Source organism: Chroicocephalus ridibundus, chromosome 6, assembly GCF_963924245.1.
Source record: "Chroicocephalus ridibundus chromosome 6, bChrRid1.1, whole genome shotgun sequence".
NCBI classification, from domain to species: domain Eukaryota; kingdom Metazoa; phylum Chordata; class Aves; order Charadriiformes; family Laridae; genus Chroicocephalus; species Chroicocephalus ridibundus.
In genome coordinates this window covers 40,651,677-40,677,236 of record NC_086289.1, presented here as the reverse complement: position 1 = coordinate 40,677,236, position 25,560 = coordinate 40,651,677, and the positions used below count along the sequence as shown (strand labels likewise).

Sequence of the window (25,560 nt, the reverse complement as noted above, 5' to 3'; positions counted from 1 at the left end):
TCACACTTCAGGTTTTGGGGCGTGAGGCTTTTAAAATAGCGTTGGTGATGGTGAGACTGTGACATGGCAGTTCCTCCATCCAGAAGAGCTGGCTGTGCCTTCCCCAGCCTAGTTTGTGCAGCGGGAGGACTGTCGGAGCTTTTCTCATGTGGCTCCTCTTTAGAAGTGGTCGAAGTTAAATCAGAATCTGCGTATATTTAAACTTGAAGTGTGCGTTCGGTACTTGCATTGGTCGCAATTCGCTGTATTGAACTGTTGCTTCTGGGAAAGGTGGCCTGCTGCGGGGTAGCTGAGGCTTTGCCAGGTGCCAAATAGCTACAGGAGGCTTAAAGTGCTTCTCAGTTGCTTTTGTGGTGCTCGCCCAGATTTGCTTATCCTTAAGGGCTTTGCTCTGCCTTCAAGGCAGAGGTATACCAAACAGAGCCTTCTCAAAATCAAACTGCAAGTATATCTTTCTTTTTTTTTTTTTTTTTTTAGAAGGAATGAATGAGTACCAATCATCGTCTCCTTCGGGTAACCGTCTCTTACCATTTATTTAACTGCATAGGAGGGATATTGCAGCAATGCACAAATGCTTTTCAATGCCCAGAAGAAACCAGATTAAAAGTAATTACTGTAGCCTGGAAGGGGTGTGGTCCAGAAAATTCCTTTTCCACGTTGATTGGTTTAGGTCAAGACAGAGGGTAGAAAACTTTGTGAAACACATTTCTGCTGCGAACTGTGTGAACCTTTGAAAGTCACAATAACTTTTGTGGCTAGAAGTTGCAAACTTTTTTTTTTCCTTTTTCTTCCTTAGGGCTCACCTGTACTTACTTTGTTGCAAGCCAACTTGAGTTACTTTACTCATGGACACGTTGTGCTGCCTTTTAACAGAGATGACCCCTCAACTCCCCCCCGGCCCCTAGCAAGTCATCTGCCACTTGTTAATGTGTGTGCTAAGCCCACTTAAAGAGCACTCTTACTGAGATTTAAGTATCATTTGCATCAGACTAGGGGTGTATTGGTTTTTAACACACAGTAATTGTTGCCCATCAGCCACTCTTACACACTGCTTTGTAGACTGATTAAAGCACCCATATCATCTTTAACTTTGCTTTTTACTTGCAGTGAATTAGTGAAGTGCAAATCCAGCTTGAATTCCATGCCCTCAGTGCATATGTGCAGGTCTGTTGCCACTGCAATAAAAGAATAAATGAATCCCTCCTTCCAGGAGGCTCAAGGCAGTGTCTCAGGAGAAAAAAGAGTTTCTGATGAATTTGGTGTGTGTGTGTGGCAGATGAAGCCTCGCTGGGAGTTTGAGGTCCGGTTGCTGCTGAACTGCTGTGTTTTACCGCCACGAGGGAATAAACCACTTCCAGCACGCTGATAGCAGAGCCTCTGCTTGCTTGGCCTCCGGAGACCCAAGAAACAGGCAAGGTTTGTTAAACCTAGGAGCAGGCCGCACCTCTGTCGCATCACCAAGCTCCTCTGCAGACCCAGCCGTGGAATTTAATATTCCCAGAGGGCAAGTATGTATTGAATTACTGTGCCATTACCTGTATCATGCTGCTCTGATGATCAGATCTGCCTTCCAGCTTCCTCCTACTTCTCACTGATAACTATGGCACCAACAGAATTAGCAAAAAGGAACATGTAAGACAATTTTAGTGTAATAGCAGATACGCTGTCTCACTTCAGCTCCACTTAATGCCTGATTTAAGTGGGTATTGAGAGGTTTCTGAGGTGTGCTTGGTAAGTTTGAAAAAGTCTCACTGTGGAAGAGGAGAGGAAGCAACTACATCAGAGCTTCAGGCTGTCAAAGGCTCTGATTCTACTTCTGAGTGTGCATCCCTTCGTCCCTGGCTGTCCAAGGTGAAAATTATCTCTCTATCAAGAGAAGTTCCTTCAGGAAAAGGTGTGCTTGATATTGGCCAATTTTCTTCTTTTTCCTTAGCTTTGCTTTTTGCCCTTATGCAGAACTTGCTGCCCAAGTCTTGCTATGTAGCTTTGTTACTCTTATGAATATTTGCAGTGCTCTGAGAAGAAAGTCCCTTAAGCATAGGGAAGCATTGTGTGTGAGAAGGGAGCAGGTCACTGCTGGAGGATCACTTTGTCCGTGTACATAAATGTCGTGTGAGCTTAAAACGGAGATCTGTTCTGTGTTGCCTGCTTCTGTACCTTTCTCATTCTGACCTTTGGATTCTCCCCAGAGCTACATTTTGTTACTGCCTTTGGCTCTAATAAAGTGTAGATATAAAAGAGCTTCACTAACTTCTGAATTCTCAAACCTGAGATTTTCTTACAGAACCACCACTGAGGAGTCACCTGCTCAATCTCCCATGTCATCTTCTTCCATCCCTGACCCAGCTTGTTCAATCATATTCTTTCCCTATTAAGCAAGAGGCAAAAAAGCATTGGATCTCGTTCACAAGGATGGTGACAAGCTCTTTGTAAGCAGCTTGTGACTGCGGGGAAACTGCATGTGAAGGTGACATCAGCGTGATAGTATAAATCTTGCTATTGTGACTCCAGAAATGCTGAATGTGAGTTGAAGGTGTAGCTAATGTAACTAAATGTGAAATGGAAATGTCTCGTTCTTGGTGTTTCAGAGGTTGTTTTCAGCTGTTGTGCCCGTCACCATCCTTTCTTTCCCTCCTGCGTCAGATATTATAGCCTAAAAATAAAATGTATTATGCAGAGGAATGGGGAACGAGATAGCACGACAGGTTTCAGCTTTCATTACTGTTGCACTGGTGTTCGCACAGTGCTGAGAGGCTTTCTTCTGGTCAGTGAAGTCCGTCTAGGTCAGAGTGGTGCAGACAGTTCATTGGGGGACTGAGACTGAGCTAATGGTCATCTGCTCTCTGGGCTGTAATTAATTCAGACCCCAAATGGGAAAAAAAAAAAAAGCCGGGGGCGGGGTTGAAGAAGGCAAAAGGCTGTTATAATTTCTCTGATGTGAGCATAACCCTTGTAAATCTCTGAAAATGAAGGGAATAGATTTATTTTCTATGCCGCCGCCTTCTGCAGTGATTTGGAAAGGTCTCTCGGTGAGGCAGTGATGAACTGTTATGCCACTAATTTAAATCACTGATAGGGTACGAGGAATGCTTGATTGGCCTGTCAAGTAGGCCGGTGACTTAATCGGACTAACCGGGATAGCTGTGTCATTTTACAAGTGTTTGGAGAAGAATCTGAGTGGACAGGAAGACTGAAGGTTCCTTTTATATTCCAACCTCTTTGTCTACTTTAGTATTGACATGTAAATTCAACGGTGCAAGGCAACTTTGCCTACTGCTCTTTGTACTGACTGGCAGCAAAGAATAAAATCTCTATGGCTTGTAGTTTGACACCCTTGAAACTCGGTACAGTACAGGTGCTGTTTGCACGCCTACTTACATGTGGATCAGAATTAGGCTTTCTCTCCCAGCGGGCTTGTAAAGCTGTGTGTCTTTGGAGAAAGAAAAAGAGATCTCATTTTTAAAGATTACAGGGGTCTTGTGAAACCTGGAGGTGCTGTTTGATCCTTTTGGTATATGAGAAGCCTACCTTTCTGCCTCTCCTGTGCTTTCAAAGGTGGAGTACGGTTGTTCTTTTACTTTTTTTTTTTCTTAAGACTTGACAATCTTGTGTGACTTGCTGCTTTTGTTGTTTGTACCTCAGCAACTACTGTTGTCCGTAAATAAGGGTTCTTCACTCGATATGCAAAAACCAATCAAGACACAGAGTTGAGATATTTGTTTTTATATTTGTCTTTATTTCAGTTCTGCAGAATCAGGTGCTGGCTGTTGTTAAATACCCAGCAAACCACATATTTCTGACAGTCCCAGATTTATAGTGATAAGATACAGCTTATTGGCGAGCTACAGTTCCTTTAGCATCCCTCATCATACATATGCATTCAAGGTAGTGTTTTAAACATTTTGGGAGATCCCTTTAATTAGCGTGCTCATTATTTACAAGAGGATGTACATTTTAGTATTATAATCTCCTAAGGCTCTTCTTGGACACACTGTTATCTCGACTCCATTCCACAGATGATACATCTTGTTATCCTATACTTAGATCAGAGACTGGGAGTGCACTCCCTCCATGGGCCTTGTTCGCCTTCAGTAAGCTCTCGATATGGTAATCCTTCAACAATTCAATTTCTTTGATCTAAGTTTCGGTTAATTGTTTCTACATCTAGTCCAGGTGCAGAAGGCCCAATTAAGTTTTGGTTTCAGGAGTTCAGCTAAAGTTCAATCAAAGTTCTATTACAATTTTATACAGAGTGCTTATGTAACTTTAACCATGGTCTTTAGACGTCAGTAAGGCAGATTATTTTCTTTGTTGCATTTAAGCAAACCAGCTAATTTTGGCACTTAATATGCCTGGTGTTAACTACTTTTATCCCTGGTGTAAGGAGGGGAAAAAAAAAACCCTGGAAAATGAAGTCTGTTTGGTTTTACTGTCACGTGGTGTCTGTGATGTGCTCTTGGTCTTACAGCTTTAGAGCAAGACTGAAATTATCTGTGTTTTCACATAAAAGCTGTGTGTTTATTTTTGCAGGGTGCTGCCAGGGGTCTCATCAGGGACCCAGAATAAACTTGCAAGCTTTTGGTTAAACTCTTGGGCCTCGTCTGGTATTCTTATATTTCAGTGTTGCACAAGATTAGTCTTGAAAAATGGTTTCGTAGGTCTGAAGTTAACCTCATGAAGGGTAAGCACCAAGTTGACCAAAGTTTATTCCGACTTAATTTCTTTGGTGTTTTTTTGGTATATTGGATTGTCTGAGTTTTGCTTGGAGTTCCTGTTTGTCTGAGGTCTCTGACCACACCAGGCACATTCCAGCTTGCAAGGCAGTGTGAGTAAGACCTATGTGAAGGTCCATGCGTTTTTGAGTACCGATGGCTTATCAAGCAGTAGGGCTTATTTTTCTGCACATACATTTTTGGTAATGTTAAAACTTGATGTTTTCATTGTTCCAGTGCTGTATTGGATCTCCTAATGTTTTTTAACATAAAAATATGGAAATATGTAGTATTATATTACCTTGGTGTAAACCTGCATATAGTGCAGTTAACAGAGCAGGAATTTCCTTATCTGCCAGATCACTGTTTTAAAAACTTAATTTTTTTTTCTTTCTGTTTATATTTGGTTAATTCTACATTTTTTAGTGTGGTTTAGAATGAGTCCATTGATTAATTAGGCAGCTTATGGAAGTGAGGAGCTGGTGCAGAACCAGCTTGTGGTTGGGAATTCCCTGGCAGGGGCAAACAATGAAACCACAAGCCAAGAAAAGCATGCACCTGGACATACAGGATGGGGAGCCTGCAGAGCTAAATAAAGAGACAGTACAGAAAAATGCCCTAATCAATAACTACTACAGAATTAGTGTAGTGGGGCTGGAGATAACTGTTCCCTGAGCCCTCTTTTTTTTTTTTTTTTTTTTTTTTTTTTCCCTTCCTAGCTAGCTATTCTGGCCTTAGCAAGAGAGTACAACACATCTGATTTAGCCTTTGCTGCTCTAGTAAAACAGGGATCAGTAATCAAATATGAGCATGTCTAGAACATGTCTTTAAATGAGAAGAGCTTTGATCTGGAAAAGGAGATGCTTCTTTGCTGCTTTTGAATGGTGACATTCTTAATACTCGTGTCTTCCAGTTCTCTACCCCTGGGATAATTGAGTTGTGCTGAATAGTGAGTGTTGTTTGAAAATCTCCCCTGTCAACTGTTACGCTTTTGCCTCTGGTGACTGATGTGATTAATTCTTCTTGTCTTAAACAACAGCCTAACTAATGTGCTTTGGGCAGTTTTATTTTTAAGGTGGGTATGATTATTGTAAGACTTAAGTGAAGTAGATGATCTGCTGGCTAGCTGGATTTCACTACGTCAGGTTAAATTGCGGACCAGGCTGCAGGGAAAGTCCCTTCTCTTTTATAGTGCTTTTCCAGAGCCCGCTTACTGGGGAAGACCCCATAAGTTTTGGTTTACCCTGCTGCAATGTGAAGTTTTTCCTACTGATTAACCAGCTCTGAACAAAGTGAGCAAGAGCGAAATGGCACCCCCTGCTTTGTCCTCTGCTTGTTATCACCCTTGCTATAACAACCCTTTTTAGCATATTATTAAGAGCATTACACTTTGCTTTTTGTTTGTAGTTTTGCTTTAGCAAAATAGTCTTTTTATAGCTGTAAAGCCTTAAGGAAGAAAGTTTCTGGCAGTATCTGTGCAAATGCTGAAATCTATGCCTTGCTTTAATGTTTCTTGGAGCTAAAATATTTTTGGATAAACAAAGCGTTTCACATACTGCATAAACTGCTTACAGGCAACCTTTTTACCCTCAGACTGGAATGCAGCCATCGTGAATGTTGCAGTGTGAACAAGGACCTCTAACATAGTTGAGGGCCAGGAGTGGGATGTAGTGGACAACACGTCATATCCAAATGTTAATTTTGATCGGCGTATCACACTCCCAGCCATTTACTGTATGGAAAAACACTGGCATCCATAATCAGATTAATTTTTGTCTATGGAACTGTTTACTGTAGTCTTTGTCCCCAAAATTGTCACTGAATATTGCTGTGTAGTAAGTAGGAGCAGCTAGAAGTGTTTTTTGAGGAGTGCTGGCTTAACACCAGCCTGATCAGGCTCCACTGTAGAAACACAGACCACAAGCGATGGCAGAAATGCATTTGGTGAGCGGATCTGGTAGGTATGGTTTGGCACTGACACTAGCAGATGTGCATTCTGCTGCTGCTAGCCAGTGGTATTGTCATTTGTCATCTGTTGAGATGGTTGCTGCCCTGTCCTTTTATTCTATAGGCTGTTTAAATCCTGAAGAAAGTACGAAGTGTGTTGTTGGTATTTATCGATTGTTGCCAGCAGCATTAGAAGCCAAAGTGATCAGCTTTTGGGGATATTTGGATACTTTGTCTTTGGCAGAGATGATGCCTCATATGAAGGAATGTAAAAATCAGTAGTTCTGTCACTTTAATGCTTGAAAATCTTAGTATGGCATCTTGGATATCATGGAGGAACCTATTGAGATAAAGTCTATTGCTGTATAATTTTTCTTGCAGAGGAAAGACACATTTTTGGCGTTTGTTATTTTATGGTTAAGGTTTTCTAAAACATCTCCCACGTGTTATTACAGAGGGGAAGAGTGTTCTCAACCTGTGGATTGTAACCTGGCTTCTGTTTACAAGAAAGAGCTGAGGGAGGAAACCTGACAGCTTGTGACAACTTAAATTAGGTAGTAGTGTAAACATACCTGCTTGAATCTGTAGGTAGCCTGGAAGCCAGAAGCAAGGATTTCTTTCCACCCCATCTGTGTGGGAGATGCAATGTGGCAGTAACTGGAATCCCAAGGAGTGGGCAGCGGCTCGTAGACTCCCCTCTCCGCGCAGCGATGGACGGACATGTCCGACTCCTTGCCAGATAATGTTGTGGACACAAAGAGTTTAAATGGGCTCATGTTTTGGGGGTGTGCGTGTATGTGTGTGGTGCTGAGCAAGTATTTGGATGAGCGTTTCCCGGAGGGTTACTAAAGATAGGCTCCGGAAACTCCTGGAGCCAAAAGTAGTCAAAGCCTCAGACAGAGCCTTTTCTGATGCAAGGCATGCTGTTTAGCTGCTCTTTACACCTTGACTCAACTAAAGTAGCAGAACAGCTACGAGGTTATTTTTGTTGCATGGGGATATCATGAAAGTAAAAGCCCTGAAGCTTGGGGTATCTGAATTTAAGCGTTGTAATAGTGGAAGCAAATGCTAAACTTTTTGTTGTGTAACAGCAGCACCAAAGGGAATCTCTGAGAAAAGTAGTCACTCATCTTGGGTGTGCTGGCTTCAGCCCAGAGGTGCTGCGGGAATGATACCTTCCACTTTTCCATTTTACAGCCTTTCTTTGAATAAGTTTTCATGGGCAGTAAGGTGAACGGAAAAGGAGGCTAAAATGGTATAGCAGCCCAAGCATTGCATATGTGGCAGTGTCTGCTGTTCTGATATCAGTATAATTATCTTTCAGATCTTCTGTTTAGAAGAGACCCACGTACAAAGTATCCAATGATGTTTTAAAAGCTTAAAGATGCTTGAATAAGCCTCCTTTATAACTTTCAGTGGTGCTAACAGCACATTTTTGTATACTTAAAAGATCTTTAACTGCTGCAGTAATGAAGGGAAAGCTGCTTGGGCACATTTTCAGTGTATTTGCCAGATGAGCGGAGAATGCATTTAGGGTTTTTCTTTTTTTGTTTTTTCCGCTTCAGTGGAGGTCTTGGTGTACTTCATGAAGTAGGTTACTTTTAGCTTACTCACAAAGCTTGAGCAATGAACACAAAACCTGTCAGCACGTCTCTCCAGCTGTTCTGCTAAGTATCCCCCGACCTCCCTGCCCAGGAGAACCGTGGGCATCCACTGGTACTTCTGGAATTTGGTGTGCTCCACGCAATGCACCATGTGTCCTCGGAGAAGCAGTGAGGCCGGAGTGAGCCCCTGTGTGCCTGTGACTCAGGGCAACTGACAAAGGAGACATTCAGTCACCAGCGGAGGATCGTGTTCCAGAAGTGAATGTGTTCCAGACTCACGCACTTAACCCTGCTAAAGCTGAAAAAACCCGCACAACAGTTCTGGTTTTGTTGCTCTGCTTATTTGCCTTAATCGCTCCAGACCACCCAGTCTGTAAATGACTGTCTGCCCGTTCTGCCTTTGAGATCAGTGCTTAAGCATACCAGCATCCATTCTGGCCTCCCTTCTTCCCATGCTATTGTCACAGTTACTCTGCAGGTACCATATTGTCCAACTAGTGAAGTCTCAAACTCATAGTATTGTTCTCATGTTAAAAGCTGAAAATCAAAGTATGAGAAATTTTATTTCTCAACTGTCTGGTTAATGAAGGGTGCACCTCCTTTTGCCAAACCAGTTATTCTGATTTCTCTCCTTATAATATAGCTTCATATCAGCTATTACTTTTTAAAGACACTTGCAAAGGTGGAATATGTCTAAGGGCCTGTGATTTCAAAGCACTTGCAAAATGGGAAGAGCTAAGTTTAAACTGCTGTGGTTTGTTTCCGAGTTAGTAGATAACTTGACGGGAAGGCCTTTGGGTGTGAAGTCATGTATTTAAATATAGTGTGAATTCTGATGCGTGATCTTGCTTGCAGGTCGAGGTGAACCATTTCTGTCTCCATCCCCTTAGCAGAAGCATGTAGACCGTGCTTGTTGTGGAGACCTTGGCTTTCATCCTATTCTCCAGCTCCTGTAAAGCCGGAATAGGTACCAGTCAATGGAAAATGACCCATGAGATGCCAAACGCCAATTTGATTGGTAAAAATAAGTGGTATAATAAGCAATTTGAAATAGTTGCTGTTGGTGGCAGAAGATTGGAGACTTCACTGGTGTTATTGTCTGTTCCAAGAGCAGCAGTGAGGTCCCTAACTCTGGTTGTTCCCTGCATTCCTTATCTCTAGTGTGTTTGCATAATGAACTCACAAGGTACGCTGTACAAAAGGTCACAGGCAGAAGGGAAGGTTTGTCATTTTCTAGTCTTTTTTGGGAAGAGGCATGTGACCTTTTATGAGTAGGTTTACCAATCGCAAGTTGAGGGAGCCCATGGTGGGTTTGCCAGTAATGAAGGAGCGTGTTTCAGAAGCAAATGTTACAGCATACGGCATTGCATTCAAAAAGATGTTATAACGGTATACCTAGAGATGATTATCAAAGCTGAGGCTTTCAAGAAAGTCCTTCTAATAGATATATGTGTTTGTCTGTATATGCGCTAAGTGGACTGCTAGTGGGAGCAGTATGTAGTGGAAACTTCCTTACAAATGTTGATCCAGGTCTGAATAATCAGAGCTTGGGCTTTTATAACCTGGGGGAGTTCTCTAGATAGGTTCGACTGCAAATAGCCTGGAGATGATCTAATTATGAGTTAGTTGCAGTGTGTTTCATTTTATTAATGTTTTCCAACCTAGTACTAACTTGCTTTTTTTAGAATTAACTAATCTTAGTTTTTTATCTTCAAAATATTTTCAGGTGGATCTGGGAAATTTTGAGCATCTCGCCCTGTAGGGACAGCTGAAAATATCAGAGTGTACAGAGTCACTTGTCGGTGTCCTGGCATCTAGTGTAGAGATTTCCAAGCGTCCGTGGGGCAGTTGGCACCCTGAGTGATAAGGAGACTCAGTAATGTTGAGGCTAAATTTGTGGAGAGGAGTGTGTCCTGCCTGTAAGGTGTTTTTTGGAAGGCTGAACAACACGAAAGTGGGGAGGAGGCCTGAGAGAGGAATGATTATTTTGGAAACCGGGAAAGAGACTGTCTCCTGATAATGGGTTTGCTGTTTGTCACATGCTTTTGTGTTAGAACTCTTGTGATGTGACGTAAAAATAAATCCAAGCAACAAGAAAAGGGTGTTTTGGATCTGGTTATTTCTTAATGGAAGCTAATTCCCCCTTTGTTATATCTCCTCTGCTCTCTGCCATAGTTATTAAATAAGAGACCGCAAAAGTTTGTTGTCTTAAACGGTGCTCATGCAGTCCTTTTTTTTCCTCACACTTCTAAAAAGTTGTACTTCACCTGATTTACAGCATAAAATAAAAATCAAGACTTGGTGGTGTATTGCTGGCTTTGTACAAGCTAGTGCAGAAAATACACAGATGTCTTAGATGTTAGACTGTGCACAATTGTATACTTCCCTGATAAAAGTGCAAATTTTAATAGTGAAGAAAGCGTGCTTGCTGCAAACATTATCTTTCACTTGTCACTGAAGTCTTTTGAGTTTCTTCCCCTGGATTTTTTTTCCAGTCCCCCGTTCAGGTCACTGGGATGCTGGAAGAACTAAACAAAGGTAATCCCCTAAATAAATCTTGCTAACGGTCGTGATAACAAGAGTTTTCTCAGGGCTTTGGGACGTTGGGAATGAGTTTGCAGCATGGTAGTTGTTCTGCTACCGTCTTTCCGTACAAGAAAGATGAAGGGGATGTTTCTGGGCTCCTTCCCTTAGTGCTTCAGCAAGCACTGATTAAAAATGCAGTGTGTCTGGCAGGGGGAAATTGTCTCTAAATCTTCCTAAAATGGAAACAGCAGCTAAAAATAGTCTGCTTTTTTACAATTAAAGACAAAAATGTAGAATGGAAGTTACCCTAAAATATAATAGCAAAAGCTCGGGGGGTGTGTGTGGGGGGGAAGTAGTATTTAGATAATGGTTCCCTACTGCAGATCTGTCTACATAAAACAAATGAGGATCATTCTTTTCTTACATACTCTTTTCGTTGGGAGCAAGCACTACATTACGATGAGCTGTATGATTTTATTGTCTCCGCAGGAAGAGCGCAGAGGCAAACAACTGGAGATTAGGAGCAATTTGCAAAATAGTTCAGTGATTAGCATGCCTTTGGAGATGTTTTCTGTGTAAGAACCGCATCACAAATTTTACTGGCTTCCTACCTTCAAAGAATTAACTGTGAGGAGGATTAAAGTGTCATCTTAGACATTGGCTAAACATTCTCTCAAAATCCCCTACGTTGTCTTTAAATCAATTAATTTGACTTCTTTTGTCCACAAGTGTGCTGGTTGGTGGACTTGTGCAACTGATCTATTTAGGCTGAATTTCTTCAGTGTATTTTAAGGAGTACTTTAGTGTGTCTGGCAAACATGCCAGTGAAACGTGGAAATACGTCTGCCTTTCTGTATAGAACGAAGATGCTGCTCTAATCATTGAGGCAGCAGTCAGTAGCTGGTTAATCCAGTTTTTGCAGACGTTCCCGATCCTTGCTGTTTATGTTGGATTAGAAAGTAAGACAACAGCCTACTCTCACTCCTTTTGCAACACTGCTGCCTGCGTATACATGTTAAGTGGGAAGGAAACGAGGAAGAGGAATCCTCAACTCCAAAGGTTCATGTCTGTGCTTTGCAGGCACAGCTGATAGACAGCACAAGGAGATATTTTTACTTCTGTGAAGTCTCAGAAAGTGACCCTTGGTCCTTAGATGTGGATACTCACTGTCCTAAATCACGTGGATGGTTGATTCACTCACAGTTCTGCATGGATAATAAAGATGGTAGCATTGACCTAAAAAAATATTTGAATATTAATAAAGGAAACTGTTTGCTCTTTCTGGAAATCCTGCAGGTTTCCGCAAGATGTAATCTGTTTAAATGCATTAGTCAGAGATGCAGTGTGAACTCTAAGCCCGTCCTAAGCTCGAGTCTGCCTGTTATGCTGTATTAGATCAGGTGTTGTAAAATGGTGCATATATTCTAAATAAGCTAGCGATGCTCTAGAGGGTGTTTGGGTGCTATTGAGAAGGACTGGTAGTTCTTAGACATCTTGTGATAAGGAGAACAAGACTGGCAAGTAACTTCAGAAATTAATCCTTAACAGCATCAAAACCATCAGAATTGCTTCTCAGCCGGTGCCTCTGCATTAGAGAAATGCTGTGGATGTTAGAGCAAGTGATCACAGACAGAACTGAACGTTGTCGTGTTATATGCTAAAATAGAAGTGGGCTTCTCTCGTGCCGTTATGGCTCGCTATCGCTTAGCAACTCCAGAAACTGAACTACTTCCTTAAAGATATTAACATGCAGTTTAAAGAAACCGGTCTGTGAACTTGGCGGCCTGTACCCCAGCAGAGCAGAAGCCGCTGCTGGGCAAACAGAAGGGTCTTCATCTGGGGGAAGAAGCGGAGGATGGAGGAGTTTGGCATACAGGCTAATCAATTTACGTAAGACAGACCTTTTATTCTGAAAAGCGTATAACATGTTAGATTATTTTTTTTGTAAATACAATAAACTGCTGCACATTCCACAAGATAGGAACGAGCTCTAATCAAACCTTGTCATACAGTTCTACTATCAGTGTAATTTTGGTAGTAAAAGAAGCTAACTGTTGGTGAGAATAGCTTCTACTTTCTTCCAACAGAAATAATTCTGTATGTGGCAGAAAACGTGTCCTTACAGGGTCAGTCTGGCTCTATACCAGACTGCAGCTGGTATCGAGCATCTCAGGAGCACATGCGGTGCTTGGCAGCACATGCTGATTCATGCTTTGCTCATCAGAAATTTGTGTTTACGTTTGAGCTACAGTTTATGCTCCATCATCTCTTGGACTAGGGGGACCCGCGCTTCCTAGAAGAGCGGGATTCCTCTTCCTAGAAGAGTGGGTACACAGAGTTTGGAGCTTTCCCTCCAGAGGTGGGGAGGGGTACGGCAGGCTGGCTTTCTCGCGGTTCACGCTGATGCTGCTCTCAGCAGATGGGTGGCTTTTTGGGCTTCATAAAACTTGGCAGATGAGTGAGTGCCTGCGAGCAGAGAGAGTATGATGTGTTTGGGAGGGTGACTGTTGTTATGAGATAAGAGTGCAGTTACTTATGGAAACAGGGCCTTCCTCCTTACTGAAGGCTGCTGGTGGGTGTTCATGGAATGGATAACTTCTCTTACGTTTTGTAAACATTAGCTCTTATTACTACAATCCTGCAGCAAACAGGGCAGGATAGCAAGGCTTTTACTGAGCAGTTCCGACGCCGGCAGTGCGCCATGGCTCTATCCTGTTGGACAAAACCGTCTTAACTTCCAGCCTGTTACAGAGAGGAGTCTTCTGGCTGGTGGGTTCTTAGGATGGGCGTTTGAGTGGGGGGTGCCTGATCGCACCCTCTCCAAGGCACTTTAATGGACTAATCTTGAAAATGAGGCAAGAATGCAGTGTAAAATCCAAAAGCAGATTTCCAAGTAATCCTAAATGTAGCTAAAAAGAAGTCTAAGAAAGCAGAATTGCCATGCTGCAAACTGCTTGCTTCCTGACAGTCAGTTATTTTGGTTTGGTTCTGCTTTAACAAGCAGAATTTGATCCTCCCCCCCCAACTAGTCTTTGAATAGAAATGTATGAATCGCAGTTTTTTAACTAATGTTAATGGAGCAGGGAAACCATCTGGTTTTACCTTACCCGAAAGCTTAATTTAAATAGCCCCACAGAGCCCCATGTGAAAGGGTGCTGTTTCTCTTCTGAATATCCTCCCCTGGTTTTGTCTCCCTTTAAAGCTGTGGGGGTTGGGTGAGGAGAATATTTGCTTCCCAGCTGTGGGTCTCAATGGTTTGGCTAGAGTGCTGCTGGCCACAAGGTTTGGCTAGGCTTAGATTAAGGTTAGATAACAGGGATGGAGAGAAGCCTGTTACCTGGGTGCTGCCACTTGAGGATTTTGGTCATGTGCATTTTTATATTTTTTTTTTTACATTTTTTTTTGCTTCAGTGCAAGTGCTTCCTCTCTCTTGTAAATGATCTTGGTTATCTTGAAGACTAGCAGAAAAGGCTTTCAGCCTTCCTCCTTCATTCCCCCTGCACCAGCTTGCCTGCCAGCAAAACCTGTTATCTGTGTGGTTCAGAGCCTGGGTGACTTTACCAGCTCCCTTCAAAGAAAATGTCAAGATTTATTTCTTTAGTTTGTGCCCTCAGTGGCAATGTATATCCCAGGGGTTGTTCTGCCTGACTACTCTCTTAGTTAAAGTGCTCTGGGTATTGCTGGAACTGGGTATGGCTTTCAAGAGCAAGACACTGAGATTCCCATGACGTTGGGAGTAGACAGCTTCTGGTCTATGGTGCCCCTGGACTGAATCAGGTGGCCAGTGGGCCATTTCTGGCAGCTCAGTTTCCCATGTTGTTCTGGGGGTGGTGGTCTCATCCGAACCGCTCTTGCCTGGTGCAGGCTGGGAGGATAATGAGTGTATGCCCAGGATACGCCCCCGCAGGAATAGCAGATCTGCTCTCCGTAGGATGCCACAAAGTGAATGAAGAAGCACTGTAGGCCTCCTTCAGATCCAATGAAAACTGCTTATAGGCCTTATTTGGACATGGGGATCTTCTCTCTTTCTGTGTCCTTTAGGAAATACTATTTTTAAAATGCAGCTGTCCATGTTGTTAGCACAGTCTTTACTGTATATCCCAGCTATTGGTAGACCTCAAGGTCATCTTCACATTGTAATAACTCCTAATGTTTTAATAGAAGGCTTGCTGTTAGCTCTGCTTCTTAAGATGTAATTTTTTTTTTATTTTTTTTTAAATAGTGACTCTTATGACTACGTGAGAAGCAGCTGGCAGCAGGTCTTCTGTGCTTTGACCCTCATAGTTGTAGTGAACTTCTAACCTGATGAATCAAGTGCTCTGGGTAGAAAAGCAATTTCAGGTAAGTAAATGAACTTTGCATTTTCAAGCACATGTGTTTTGGAGTGGTGTGTTTTTTCAGTACTTTGTTTACTGTAAAGTGATATTAAATGTGTCCTGAATTTGGATGAGTTCTTGTTTTGGATTTGCACAGGCAGATACCCATTTTGGTTTGGATTAATCATTTTTTGCATGTGTGCAAGTGGCAGTGTACACTGGCAGCAGTCAGTGGCCCTCACTTGGGTATTTGTATCGTCTGTCTTAATGTCCTGCAGCTGCGGGGCACTGTTTCTTTTGGCACCTTTACTGGCTGGTTTCTTTAAGTGAGGCTTTCATTTAAAAGCCTGGCTTAGTAGAGAATATGATGATTCCCTCCATTTTCTCTTAGCTTAGATGTTGCTTGTGCCAGCCTGGTACACTCTTAATTCAAGAAAAAAAATTTACACAAAGAGTTGATAACTCCAGTACTAAATTCTATAATCTTAGGAAGAGTCAACTGAAAGAGGACTTAAATAGGTTATTCTTTCCTGCTTCCAGGTAAGGATAACTAAGAGCAAAACTTGAGAAGATGTAGGTTGTGTATAAATGCTCCAAAACCCCTACTTATAAGGAAATCCTTGTCCTTCTGTCTGTTGAAACTGGAGTGATATATTGGGTAGACAACCAGACTGGTGTCTGGAATACCTGGTTTCTGTTCCCAGTTCTGGCTTTGACATAGATGAATGACCTGCAAAGAGAAAATAAATGGGGCGTATGCCCTTTCTTGCTGCTTGTATTTATGTTTTTGTCTTTTAATAACCCTTTGAAGCTGCACGAAGATTGGCTGAAAGGCGTCTTTTAAAATTTTCGTGGTTTTGTTGGGTTTGATCTGTGCTGGAAAGCTCCGTGACTAATTTAAGAGCTAGAGGGGGAGGTGTCGTAAGAATCAGAAAATAAGTGGAGCTATTGGACACAGATTTTGAGAGAGAATGTGTTTTTTAAAACTGTTATTTGTTTGTGTGTAACCTGAGTGACTAGCACATTGAATGAACCGAGTCTTTCATGCCTTCAGTTCTCAGTCAGGAAAGCTGCTGCCTTTTCCTCAAAATGTTCTGAAATATTAGTGAGATTGAACTGGCTGATTCTGAGAGGCTGTGGTGAGGGACAGAACAGAAAAGCGCCTTTCAGTTGGGGTTCTTCCTAATGCAGTTGTAATTCTTCCTGCAGGTGCCCCAAGCAAATTTGGTTTTGTGAAAGTTGGTTTTAGCCCATCTCTTACAGATGTCATAGTACTGCATGCGTCTAACTCTGTGTTGTACACTTAAGATGTTTAGGAGTGCTTCCGCAGATAGTGTAAGAAATCGGAAATAATGAGAGAAATGCTGAAACTGGGATAAATGACTTTTTTGTGTGTGGCATGTAAGGCGAATCATTATGAGCAGGTTTTAATTTTGCAGTTGCTGCTTTCTGAAACCCGGCATTTATGTGATAATTGTTCTGAACAAACCGTAATACCTACAGAAAAATACCTACTTTCCCGACCCTCTTTCAACTAGGTAAATATTAAGGGTGGAAGACACTTCTAGCAGAGACAAAAAGCTCATGTCACTGTATTGATTCAACTTTTGTTTCCCCTGGGTCCAATACACAGATGTTATAAATAATGTAATAATCTATTATTTAAAGTTTAATGCAGATTTAATAGGGGTTGAATGTCAACAGGTACCTTGCAGGAGGTGCAAGGCTGCTTTGTTCCGTGCTAAATGAAAAAGATTCAAACCAAATACTGTTGGACATGTGGCATACCTTGTAATTTATGTGAAGATATTCCTTGCGGATGCCTTGGTATCTGGGACCTCTGTATTTTTTGTGTATTTGTCTCAGTATATGGCAACATACGTTCCAAACTCATAGGGTCACAACGCACATGGATGACTTGTTGCTGAAATCTAGGGATCTAATATAGTGGAATATCAAGATACAGCTGTCTCTTCAACGGCTCCCCCCCCCCCCCTTGGTACGAGTTTTATTTTTTTAAACAAAGGGAAAACATCCCTTTCCTCAATTGTTAGCTTTGCAGAACTTGAGCCTTAAAATAATCCAGGAAGCCTTTTGTTATATAAATATACTCATCCTCCAGCTTGGCGCTGTATGTGCTTGATATAGCTGCTTGCTGAATTCTCTTTAAATTTAAACTTCAGTGGCTTTGAAAGAGATAAAACCTGATGTTACTTTTATATAGCACTTAATGGTTCTGACCATGGCAGCTCTCTAGACTCAAAGCAAAAGTGCTGCTTGTTGTATAATGACAGTGTAACAGTGACTATTTAAAGTAGGGAACGTAAAGCAGTGGTTTATGGCTGGAACTCAATTTCTGTATCTCTTAATGATTTTTATTTAAGTCTGTTACTGAGAGGTATGTGTATACCCACCAAATTTAACTCCATGGGAGTAGAGCCTCAGTTTATGTGATATCTTTTGAAAATATTTTTGACTAAGTTGCTTGTTCAGGAATACAACAAGGGCTTGGAATGGTTAAAATTAAATTCCAGTGCAGACTGCTTGGTAGTTTTAACAGGCACCGAGATTTTCAGTCATCAGATTTCCCAATTAAATGGGCAAGAGTTAGCTAGAGCAGATGTTTAAAAAAAAAAAAAAAACCAAACCAAAAAAACCACCACAACTAAAACAACAACAACAAAAAAATAAAAAAATGCACAAAGGAAAAACTTCACTAAAACCCAACAACCACCCCACAACAAAACCCCACCACCCTGTGAAATGTCAAACACATAGGAGATAATCTTGATTAAAAGCGGTAACTGATCTATGGGTGTCGTCCTGTACATGTAAAAGCACCTTTGGGGAAACTTATTAATCATGTGTGTAGGTGAAAGAATTTAGAGTTTTTCTGTATCCTGTGTAGGACGTGAGTTCATTGTGACGTTGACTTTTTAAGTAATACCTTTGCTGCCAGGAATTAAAGCTTGAAGTTGCTGATGACTGAGGAGGTGACACGGCAGGCTAAAGCCCAGGGTCTGCTGCGTAAGCACTGCCCTTATTCACCTCCTGCATGCAATCGACAACACTTTTTACAACACCACCTGGCTGATCTGCTGCTGGTTTTACCCTCACACTCTGGGAAAGCATGGACATCCTTCTCAGCTCCTGTTTGACTCCCCACCCCCCACCCCCAACTTCCTCCCCAACTTTTTCCAGATGCACATGAGCTGCATGCATCAAAACTGTCCTGTAGAAGTGGGAATGTCCTGTAGAAGTGTCTGTCGCGGGATCCGCCTAGGTAGTTTTGGTACAAACACAACGTCCGCAGGTTGTGTTTTAAAAGTGAGGAGGATGAAGAGTGAATCTATGTTATCCCCTGGGAGTACCTGAATCCAGTCTATGGTCTGGTGTGCTGCTGCTGCCTCCTCCCGTGATAATGGAGCAATCGTGTCCTGCGTGAGGAGTCAGGGAGAGAAGCGATGGCGTAATATCTTGGGCACTTATCCAAAACTGAAGATTTAATTGAATTTTGGAGCAGATTCCCTGTGTTTAGTTTGTTCAGATCAATCAGAGTCGACTTTGGTAGATTTTCTAGCCATTGCTGCTTATTAAATAGCTTGGCTGGTTCTTGCTAAGTGGGTAGCATAGAGCAGGTTGCTGTCGATAGTTTCACTCTTGTCTCCTAATGCATTTTCCCTCAGACGTATAGCTGCTCCCCTGTTTCTTGGAAAAGGCGAAGGACGTGCTAGCAGGAAATGTCTGCAGTTAATGATAATAGGCCATACCTGCTGCTGATTAATCCTTAATCCAAAGAGGGAATTTTCCTTCTCCGGATTTGTTTGTGAACTGAATTAGAAAATGACTGTTCCTTTCTCCTGGGGCTGGCTCTGACTTACTTGGAGATTGACTCATAGCTTACAGGCCCAGGTAATAGCATTTCCCATAAGGGTGTACTCACCAATTCCCACACGTGTTCAAAGATAAAATGGGTTTTCTGTCTTGCTTTGCATCCTCTTTGCTTGTGCTCTTTTTTTGCTTCAGCTTAATTTTTACTACTTGGCTCTTGCGTACATGAGGTTTCAAGTTGGAGTTTGATGGCTAATACCATTCCAGCATCTTTTCAAGTGTCATATCATCTACCTGAGATGTCTGGGGATGGGACAGGGCACCTAGCAAATACCAAAACATTTGTGCTCTGCTTGGGTTCAGGTGCTTGAAGAGGGCACGTAAATACTTTAGCCTTTATCCGAAAGGCAGTTACTGCTTTGAAGTACAGCATGGCTCTTTTGCAACTCTCTCTGCTTCCTTTGAAGGCTGAGCAGGTGATATGAAATTCAGGGCTCCTCTGCTGACTGTTCCTGTAGCTCCTCGCATGCAGTTAAATCATCAACTATTACGTTGAAGTGCAAATGTTATTTTGTGCTGAAGTCATGCTGGACATAGTTCAAAATGTCTTGGTTTTTTGGATTTCCAAGGGGAACGTCATCTTGCTGATCTCTAATCTTGTTTTGCTCTCTGGTTTATATCTGGTCTCTTTGCATTCAGTAAACCTGAATTCAAACAGTGCTGAAGCATTTAATGAATCGGGGCATCCTCTTAGTCCTCAACCCAGGAGGCAGAGACTCTGATGGGGGATACTTCTGGGTTTTGTGCCTTTTGGGAAGCTGCGTTGTTAATTGGTTGTTTTTGCCCAACTTCAGTTGTTAGGTGGATCCACAGGCTATGTTCCCTTGTTGAATTAGACCCTATTAAATAGTGCTTTCTTACTGGATAAGTATTGACTGGTTCTTTCATTATTTTAATGACAAACGTAACTGTTTAAAATTACTCCATGGTTTTGCAGTTTTATTATTCCACAGATTATATGGTTACTGGGATTCTTGCACAAGATGCTTTATTTCAGTTCATTTGTTAACGTTGTTCTCTGTTCTCATGGATTTGTTTTCAAGATGCATTAAAACAAAAAGGGTTTGTTGTTTTGTTTTTTTCTTTTTCCTGGCCTGTGTTCTCCCTTCTTCTGCTGTCCCCATTTCCATTGAATAGTTGAAAGGCTGTCAGCAACTGTTTTGACAGATTTCCATGCACTACTTAGGAAGACAAAATGTTGTATCTAGTATATTTTGCTCCGTGGTGATAAATATGTAGCAAAGGATGGGTAGAATATCTGGTGTTAAAATGCTGAGGGATGTTATAGTCCCAATGGAGGGTGTCTGTTTTGTCACTAGAGCCCTCTGTGACTGTTGCAACTGTTCATGTTCATGTTCAACATGTTCAAATCATGTGTGCGTCCAAAATACATCTAGGCAGACTTAAATATCATCTTGTCTAGAGCATGCTCCTACCTTTAGGTTCCTCCCTGCCATTTTCTGCATTGTGGAGCTTCATTGCAGCTGTCTCCAGACATTGACGCATCGCTAAATTCCCCAAGCTTTGCTAATAGTTTCTTGGAAAGCTCGTGTAAATATAGCCTTGGGAGCTCCCTGAGCTATACAGCACATCTTGAAAGGCGAGTGGCAGAAAAGGTAAGGAACACGCTTTGCAAAAATGCTGTTTTTATTACAAGGATATGTTAACTGTGCTTACAAGGTTGCTTCAGATGTTTCCTGAATGTTGTCGCTGATCCAAATAAGACTGATGCTCTTCTCAGCTCGATGCAGCTACTTGTCTGCCCCCTGCCAAAGACTGGGATGGTCTGTGTCTGACAGCATAACCGCCCTGCCATAGTACTGGTTTGTCAAACTCTGACTGCTCCAAAAATAATAATCTTGCATGAAAAGCATTTAAATGAAGCCAGCAGGAGATGTGAAATCGAGCACTGTAGACAAAGCAGAGGTAGACTAATAGGTCTGGGCATAGCACTCAATATGGACAGTGTGTGTGTCTCCTGAAATCAGTTGTAGCACTTGACTTGCTCTTCCTCTTGATGCTTTTTGTTCTCCCCCCCACCCCGTCTTTTAGTCTTTTGTGAAGTTTCAAGGCACTAACTCCAGTTATGCAATGCTCTACAGTTTTTGCTGATCCAGTTTAAAGTTTCCAGACAGTTGATCTGGCAAACTTGCTGCTAAATGGATGATCTAATTCCTAGTGAATGCTGTGATCATAAACATTACCCTACATCGCAGAAATTATTTGAAAACTGGTGTGTATTTATTCCTCAAGCTGTCAGTTGTCTTTCAGCGTCCTTGTTGTGCTCTTTCATCCTTAAATGCTTATGCCAAAGCTCAAAAAAACCTAACCTGTCAGCAGTTATGAGGATGTCTCTTCTCGTCTCTAGCTGCTCCTTAATCATAGCCATAGCTGGCAGTTTAAAAGCTGTTTACAAAGAAGATAAGGCAAATATCTATGTTGTAGCTGTTGTTTCTATAAATGATTTTTCTCATACTTCAGTAATATTCAGCATGACGTTGTGTTTGTGCTTTGTGGGGAAGTCAGCTTGCTCAAAGCCAACACGTGGCTCATAAAAGCCAACACGTCTGCTCATAACCCCTAAGGACTATTGCTATGGGCAAGTCTATCGAAGCAGGAGGACACCTCCGTTCTTAAATCACTGCCAGCTCTGAAGCATCACCTGCCAGTTGGGTTTCAGATTTGTTAGCAAGGTGGTAAGTTCATTGAGCAGAAGCTGGATCCTTTAAGTGCATTGACTTGCTCTGATTCTAGAGCAATGGTTGCACAGGTAGATTGCACACAGATGGTTAATCACAAATACTATAATTGCAAAATTGCTAGTGGTGCGTTAAAAGACACTGATCTTATACCCACCCCCCTGAAGATTTTCCCACAGCACTCTTTCGAGAAAGACTTTATAATGAATAGGCATCTCCCTCATCAAACTTTAATAATGTTATCTACAGTGAATGCTATGTTAAAATTGTGAAATAAAGGAGTATACCGCAAGGATAAAGAGCTTAAAAATTTTGTGACTCTTACTTGGCTACGTTCTGTAGGATTTCTTTTTACAGATCATATATAAGGGCAGTATTCTAACTCATTTACACAGCTGAAGCAGGCAGTATGAATGTGAGCTAATTTCTGTGTGTAGGGGAAATAGGTTGTGTACTCAGCTTCACAACTCAAATGCACCACTGTCTGCACACAGAATTGCCTAGCCAAAAGTCAAGGGCATAATAGCAGATATTAATTTTTTGTATTTCTCCACTGTAAAGCAGTGCCTTAATTAGGAAACTTAATTCTGAGACGCTTTCCCCTGTGCAATGAGTACTGCTAACTACTAGTCCAGACCCAAATCAAAACTTCGGCTCTTAAATTAATGATTTCTGGGGCTGTCATCTTAAACTTCCAGGGGAACCAAATGACGATCATATGGGTTGCTGTTGCAACTTGTTAATTCAAGAGCTCTGGTGCTGATTGTCTTGTGACAATGTCGTGCCTGCAGTGCTGTGAACTGGGCCGTCTTAAATTGGCGTAGTTTGGGTGCAGTATAATATGGCATGGTCTACGCTTATCCTATAAAGGGTGTTTCATGAGAAGTGCCTCCCGCTGAGCACGGTGTGAAATATCACTGCTGGTCTGGGACTGAGCTGTCAGCCTGTTGCTCCTGTAGCATCATGAGTTGCGTGTGCTGGGGTTAAGGTAAGGAAAGCATGCTCCTTTCTGCACAATGGTCAGTTCTCTGCAAATTTGTCTTCCTCTGGAATGGAAAGACAAACATGGTGTAGTTTTACTGGATTTTCAGTTGTTGTTGTGAATCTCTGCAATGGCAGCAGGGAGGCCCAGGGGAAATGTGTGTCGAGCAGAACTTGGAACAGAAAGAACGCACAGGGAGGAGTTCAGGGTAAGGAGAGTTTCAAGGGGGACAGGAGGGTGAGTGACAATGCAGTAACGCCCTGCCATCCACGGCTTTTCTGTTTGTCACTTTGGAGAAGCATTGCATGTCATTTAATCCACACCTTGGCAAACTGTCTCTTTTCCTGTCCCTTACCCTCATTTGGCTTGATTTGACCTGGATGAGAAGCGGGCATTGGAGGAAGATGATGCTGACAGCCGAAATCTTACTGTTCAGAAAGAGGCAGCGTGAAAGCTTGCACAAAAAGATATATGTTAGGTATCGGTAAAACAGCCAAAACCTTTCAGGATGGTAATCCACTTGGTGATCAGTTGGACAAGGTTGCTCAGGTACTGCAAGATTTGATAACCTTGTTGTAAGGAGTTCTGCGTGTCAGATTCTCATGCTGTCTCTGTTCAGGAGTACATACTGGGTGGACAGAAGGGTGTCCCTATACAGTGTGAAAACTGGATGGAGAAATGATCTAGAAAGGAGTGCCTCGCTGGAAAAAAGAAGGCGACAGAGCATCCAACAACCTGAATGCCTGAGGAGTAGCCTCCAGCAGAAGAGTGCTGTTTCACAGACCTCATTCATATAACTTAATTTTTACTAGCAAGAAGTCTTTTGAAACCTGAAATTCCAGGCGGAGTACCCAAGAAAGTCCGAAAGTCTGTTCCTGGACCTGTTGATTCTCTTTTGTCTCAAGGTGGGGGGTGCTGGATTCTCACTTGTGAGTGAAAGCTCTGCTATTATCACAACCAGAATTAATCCATCCTTCCTGTATATTCCAACCAGCATCCAAAATTGTATAGTAGGAGTACCTGGCAGGTTGTCCCAAGGAAGAGCGTTATTTATACCCCACAGCCTTGCAAGGAGTAACTCTAAAGACTTAGAAGATTGTTTCTTTAAGTGAATTTACATAAACAGCAAATTTTCATCTATGTCCTGCTGGTTCTTTCTTGTGCAAGAGGCAGCATCCCTGCAAAAGTCGTGCTAAATCTGAAGTTCTTTTTCTGTGTATTTGTAATCCCATTGTTTGTTGGTAAAATGCCCACCTAAGGATTTTTTTTTTTTTTTTTTTAGTGTTCTGCACTGATTCTTTAGTTTAATTGGAAAATTCTTCTATTCAGCCAGTATCTGCTTCTCTCTGGTAATTTGGGGTGGAGTGAAAATGGACACTTTAAAGCAAATAGGTGTTGTCGTCCTGTGTTGGGAGGAGTTTGAGGTGCTGAAAAATAGGGGGGAAAAAAAATAATCTGTGTGGCAGACAGGAGTTTCAGGATACAGCTCTGCCCCTTGGTGTGCTGTGATTATTAGTGACGCAGAAAGTGTTGGGTACTCTGTTTCCACATGAAAAGAGGAAATGAGCATAAGTGAGTTAACGAATCTGGTATGTGGAACAAGGTCAATGAAGCTGTAAAATAGCAATTGGTTACTAATAAAAGGCAGGTTTTCTTTCTATGAGCCTAATAGAGGTCGTTTTGCTGGTACTGCATCAGGAAATAATAAATACAGGTGAGCAAAGTGTTTTGTTTTTTTTTTTTTTTTAATCACAAGCAGCTTGAGATGCATGTTCTACTTATTTTATATTGAGCCCATGGGCTCTGAATTCAGGCTTGCTAGCTCTGAATGCGCGATCCGTGCTCCCGTCCTCCTCCCTGCCACCTTCCTCCCTGCTCTTTTGGCTTTGGCACCTGCAGGGCGCTGGTGCTTTTGCTTCTTCTCCAGGACTTGCTGTGATGAGGTGCCAGCAGATGTGTTGCGTGCTGAGCAGCTCTTAGAGCAAGCCCGAGCAGCAGTGCAGAGTAGGGGTCAACAATACTATGAATTTGATTATATGACGTGCAAAGGGAGGGGGGACGATGCTGATCGGACTCTGAGCAGAAAACAGGGGGTGGGGGTGCTTTCCAAAAGCATGGAGAGCCCTGGGTTGTGATAAATAAGAGAAACAGGTGGTTCCCGAATGGTGCCTGAGTGGCAGAGGGTGAGTGCTTTATCAGAAGGAAGTGAGAGGATGGAGGAAGGCTTCTTAGTGCGCAGACAGGGATGTGATTAATGCTCAGCTCTGCTGCTCTGGTTGAAATGAAGTTTTGGAAACAACCCGTGTGAGAGATTAAGAGATTACTGCACTTCCCAGGCCCTTTCCTGTCTCTAAACTAAAACCTAATGCTTGTTCATGCAACACTGGTGTGATGCAAAAACATTTAGTTTTGGGTTTTGTTCTGCCCTTGGGAGACTTTTGTTTTCTGAATTTGGAGATCCATACACTGAAAATAGCTGTAAAGTCCAAGTAGTAAATAAGTGAATGTTATTAGTGAAGAGGTAGAGAAACAACAAGGTAAAAAAAAACCAAACAGCCAACCAAACAAAAAACCCCTTCTTTCTCCATGATTCCCTGTGTCTGGAATGCCAGATGGTCCTCCATCTCCAAAAAGAAAAAGGTTCAGCAAAGGATGATGAAGGTAATGAGAGGCACGGAGCAGCTGTTGTATAAAAGGAGGTAAATAAACTTTGACTCTTCAGTGTGGAGAAGAAACGATTGTGAGCGGAGGAAGTGAGAAGAGGAATGTTATGCAAAGTGTGAGCAGAGGATGACTGTACCCAGGCCCTCCCCATTCAAAAAAAAAAAAAAAAAAGTGTAAAATAAAACAAGGAAGCAACAAGCTTAAAACAAGGGAAAGTTT

The 25,560-nt window shown here is 42.1% G+C and overlaps 1 protein-coding gene across 8 annotated transcripts in view; it reads left to right on the top strand.

Annotated features, from left to right (window-relative positions):
- The window catches only part of SGMS1 (sphingomyelin synthase 1), a 103,251-nt gene that overhangs the window by 13,900 nt on the left and 63,791 nt on the right, over positions 1 to 25,560 (top strand). For 2 of the 8 annotated variants that reach the window (XM_063338456.1, XM_063338451.1), the window contains exons 1-2: positions 13,443 to 13,558; positions 15,012 to 15,130. The exons of 2 other annotated variants lie outside the window; for them this stretch is intronic. The gene's annotated coding sequence lies outside the window, so the exon portion shown is untranslated. Of the gene's footprint in view, positions 1 to 1,304; positions 1,509 to 13,442; positions 13,559 to 15,011; positions 15,131 to 25,560 lie in introns of those variants that run through there. 4 more of the 8 variants (XM_063338454.1, XM_063338449.1, XM_063338452.1 and 1 more) reach the window with 3 other exon arrangements.